The 5,063-nt window shown below is 36.3% G+C and overlaps 1 pseudogene; it reads right to left on the bottom strand.

Annotated features, from left to right (window-relative positions):
- Nucleotides 1-1,097: 1,097 nt before the first annotated feature.
- Nucleotides 1,098-1,802, bottom strand: LOC145991356 (uncharacterized; annotated as a pseudogene).
- Between the last annotated feature and the right edge of the window lie 3,261 nt (nt 1,803-5,063).

Raw genomic sequence — 5,063 nt, 5'->3', positions numbered from 1 at the left:
CTGATAAAGATAAGTTTCCCTGTCATGGTCTAACCTCTTCTTATCATCTTTCAGCCTAGCTAAATTATGAAATCCAAGAGCATGGGAGGTGGTTCACACTAAAATTTGGTGTCCTCTCTTTCAGCACAATAAACCACAATGGTGCCTGTGCTCTCTCGACCAATACAGTTTATCACAGGAACTCAAACAAGAAACACTACATTGTTATGATGGAAATTTTGTTTTCAAGGCAGGCTCACATTTGAAACTTTTATTTCCCTTTTGTAGTACGTTTTCCAACTATGCATTGAGCTCTATCGATAATGTTTATTTTCTTTATATATCACAATCGTAAACATGACTATACTTAATGTCATTTAAATGGCATTGTTGATAAGAGAATTGCATTGTTAGTAGTGAGTTTCACTGTTGTATACGGTAAGGATACTATGGAAGCAAAACTCTCAGATGCTTATTAATAAGAGCAATGAAATCGTGAAATTTATTTTACTTACATGTCATAATGAAGATGCTAGGAATGCAGACAACATAATTGTGATGATGAGAGCACGAAGCACCACAATGGTGCAGAAGTAGAATGGAGACAGCACTTGATTACGTAAAGGTTGGTGTAGCATGTGTATTGAACACCCTGGAACTTCATTCATAGCAGATTTTTTTTAAAGTTATTGTTAAAGTTATTTGAAGAAATAGTCAAAGTATCAATTTCAAGCAGTGGCATATATTGTGTTTAGCGTACAAGAATATAACAGACAGAAAAAAAACGAACAAGAAAAATCAACGTCCATGTAGTCGAGACTGATAACACAGAATACTCCATGATTTACCATAGATACTACTCACCAACATTGATAAGTTCTACACTCGGCCACCAGTTGGCAGCACCAAACAAATACACATCATAGAATGCAGTGTTTCTGTTATTCTTAACACTTCCTTCAAACGCTGCATTGACAAAATCAACACACAAAAAAATAATCAATTACATACACCAGTTGCCTTTCTCAACATATTAAAGAGAACACGTTCTAATGGTTTTGTTAGTAGGTCAGCTAACTGTTCATTTCCACTGATATTCTCTAGCTTAATGTCACAATTTACACTCTTTCCCGTACATAAAAATGTCTCACTTCTATGTGTTTTGACCTTTTATGATATTCCGGATATTTAGCTAACTTCATTGCACTGGCATTATCAACATAGAGGGTTGGTGGAGGATCCAACTCCGAAAGCTGTGGCAGTTCTAACAAAAGTTGCTTCAACCACACCAATTCTTTTGCTCCTTCACTTGCAGCAACTATTTCAGCTTCAGTTGTAGAAAGTGCCACCACCTTCTGGAATTGACTTGTCCAAGAAACTGCTCCACCAGCAAATGTAGCAACAATACCTGTTGTTGAGCGTCTTGTCCTCTTGTCACCGGCAAAATCAACATCACTGAAGACTTTCAGTTGTGAATTTCCTATTTTGTATGTTATGCTAAAATCCACTGTTCCTTTCAAATATCTGAAAATACGCTTCACATTGCTCCAATCCCAAGAAGAAGGCTTTTCCAGTACTCTTGCTGCCTTATTAACTGTGAATGCAATATCAGGACGAGTTGCAGCAGCTAAATAAGTAAGGCATCCTACTGCTTCATGATACGGAACCTTCCTGGTAGCATCTTCAGTATTTTCTACTTCTTCACAGCCTACTGGAGTTGACACAGCATTAGACTTAGCCATCTGGAATTGTGCTAGAATCCTTTTTGTGTAAGCCTCCTGGTTTAAGGTAATCGAGCCATCTTCATTGAATTGTATTCTCATTCCCAAGAAATTTTCCAGTGATCTTACGGATATCTTAAATTCTCATTGCAAATCATTTATGAAAGTTTCAACTTCATTTTCATTGCTTCCAACAACCACTCCATCATCAACATAAATTGCTACATACAGTACATTCTCACTGCATTTTCGATAAAAGAGACATGGATCAGCTGAACTGTTTTTGAGACCAGTTTTCTTCATAAATTGGATGAATCTTATTCCAACAACGTGGAGCTTCCATCAACAAATCCTTCTGGTTGTTCCGTATACAAATTTTCCTCAAGTATACCATTTAAAAATGCAGTCTTTACATCAAACTGTTTTAATTTAATTTGTTTTGAAGCAGCCAACGCTAACATCATTCGAATGGTATCATAGCGAGCTACACGACAGAAAGTTTCACTGTAGTCAATTCCTTGTTTCTGTACAAAACCTGTAGCCACTAATCTAGCTTTGAAATGAGGAGAACCTTCACTTGAAGTCTTAACATGAAAAACACAATGATTTTTCAGTACTTGAACATTAGAAGGATGATCAACAAGATCCCAAGTTCCATTTTCTTTCAATGAATCTAATTCTTCATGCATAGCTTCCATCCATTTCTTGTGATTGTTTGATTCAACAGCTTCGGAATATGAATTTGGGTCTGTACCACTGTCATTTTTCACATCAGTCATACATACAGCTTCATTACCTTCCATCCAAGCTGGTTTCTTTTTACTGCGTTCACTTCCTCTTTCATCAGTGTGTATTGGTTGAACTTCACTTCCTTCGGATGTCAATATGGTATATTCTTCTTCTGAAGATCTGTTGTCAAATTGTACTTCCATCTTTCCTTCCATACATTCAGTCACAGTAACAGTAATGTTCTTGTTAGAATTTTGAAGTTCCTTATCATTTTCTGATATGGTAGTTCCATGGTGCAATTTAGAGCTAATTTCAGCCTTGAATTTTACATCATGACTAAGTACTACTTTCCTTTGTGAAGGAATCCAAACCCGATAACCATCCTTGTCATTAACATAACCAACAAGAAACCAAAAAATAGCCTTATTGTCAAATTTGGAACGGAAATTCTTGTTCACATGAACATAACACTGTGTTCCAAAAATACGTAAATGCTCAAGCTTACCAACTTCTCATCTATACCAGAGTTCGTAAGGTGCCTTACCATAACCTGGCAATTTTCCTGTACGATTCAAGACATACACTGCAGTATTACAAGCTTCAGCCCATAAAGCCTTTGGTAGTTTTGTAGGATTTAGCATTGAACGAGGTGCCTCAACAATAGTGCTGTTTTCTCGTTCAGCAGCACCATTTTGCTCAGGAGTATATGGAGGAGTAATACTCTTGTTATCAAATTCTTTTCTTCAAAAAAGCATATCATTCGGTCAAAAGAGATAAATTATATAATATATTAGTAGAGTTTGGAATACCTAAGAAGCTTGTTAGTATGATAAAAGTATACACCAGTGAAACAGAAAGTAAAATTCGTGTGGGTATTAATGTGTCTGACAAATTTACAATTCATGATGGGTTAAAACAAGGAGATGCATTATCTCCATTGCTCTTTAATTTTGCCTTAGAATATGCTGTTAGGAAGGTAAAAGAAACTAAAGAAGGACTAAAATTAAATGGTGTGACTCAGTTGTTAGCATATGCTGATGATGTAGACTTATTAGGGGTTGATATAAATACAATTAAGAATAATGCTAAAATATTTTTCAAAACTGCTAAAGAAATAGGTTTGGAAGTTAACAAAGAGATAGGTTTGGAAGATAACAAAGAGAAAACTAAATATATGCTTACTGTTTGTTTGGAGTAATGTGTTTTGATGCACCACTATCACAATACCATCTATCTGCACTATAGTTTTTACCAACTGATGCCCCCATTACACATGAAAAAAATGCATCACCACTAACTGCTAGTTTTCCTTTGCTGGCTGTTCTTTTCTGTGGACATTCTGCTGCCCAATGACCTACCTGTTTGCATTTATTACAAGGATACTTTTTCTTATAACGATCAGCACAACTTTTTCCAAATTTCCTGTAACTGCTCTTTTTATATTCACACACTTTGGTTTTACTTTTACTTTCACCATGTGCATAAAGTGTTGTAGCTTCAGACGTAGTCTTTTCACTTTGGATGTCACGCAGTTCAATAGCACATAACTTCTGAATAAGTAAGTTCAAAGTTTGGTTTTCTGCTGGAATTTTGTCCCACAGATCCTTGAAATGATCATATTCCTTACCTAAAGTGACAAAATTCGACCATTCAACATACGTTCAGATAATGTATTTTCATCGTGTTTCTTTAGATCATCATTTAAGTCCACAAATAGTTCTTGCAAACTTTCCCACATGTGCACTAATGTCTTCTTTTTCATCACGCTGGATTCAGAAAAAAGTCTCTATCAACTTGTTCAGGCATTTTGAACTGCTGCGCTCAAACCTGGCACACAATTTGCACCACAGTTCTCTTGCATGATTACACGTCAAGGCGAGTTCTGCAATCGGTTTGCTTAATGCATCGGCTATTACACTTGCTGCTTTTGCATCGTCTTTTTGCCATTCCGCAAATGCTGCCTTCTGTTTGCTCATTGGTTCTACCGGTAATTCAACAAATTTCGCGAACCATCCACAATTGTTTCAAGTCCATATGCATGCAACACGATGTTCATATACCACTTCCATTTTGCCCAATCATCAGGACCTTTAAGTTTGTCGATGGATATTTTGTATTCACTGCATGCAGCCATTTTCACGTGTGCACTCACGATGAAACAAACTTCAAAAACTTTCACGCACAACATGACCTGGTGCCCATAACCTGTTAAAGGTATTTGAAGAAATAGTCAAAGTATCAATTTCAAGCAGTAGCATATATTGTGTTTAGCGTACAAGAATATAACAGACAGAAAAAAAACGAACAAGAAAAATCAACGTCCATGTAGTCGAGACTGATAACACAGAATACTCCATGATTTACCATAGATACTACTCACCAACATTGATAAGTTCTACACTCGGCCACCAGTTGGCAGCACCAAACAAATACACATCATAGAATGCAGTGTTTCTGTTATTCTTAACACTTCCTTCAAACGCTGCATTGACAAAATCAACACACAAAAAAATAATCAATTACATACACCAGTTGCCTTTCTCAACATATTAAAGAGAACACGTTCTAATGGTTTTGTTAGTAGGTCAGCTAACTGTTCATTTCCACTGATATTCTCTAGCTTAATGTCACAAT

The sequence above is a fragment of the Lepisma saccharinum genome, chromosome 8 (assembly GCF_977018435.1).
Source record: "Lepisma saccharinum chromosome 8, izLepSacc3.1, whole genome shotgun sequence".
NCBI classification, from domain to species: domain Eukaryota; kingdom Metazoa; phylum Arthropoda; class Insecta; order Zygentoma; family Lepismatidae; genus Lepisma; species Lepisma saccharinum.
This window is presented reverse-complemented; position numbering and strand designations above follow the sequence as displayed.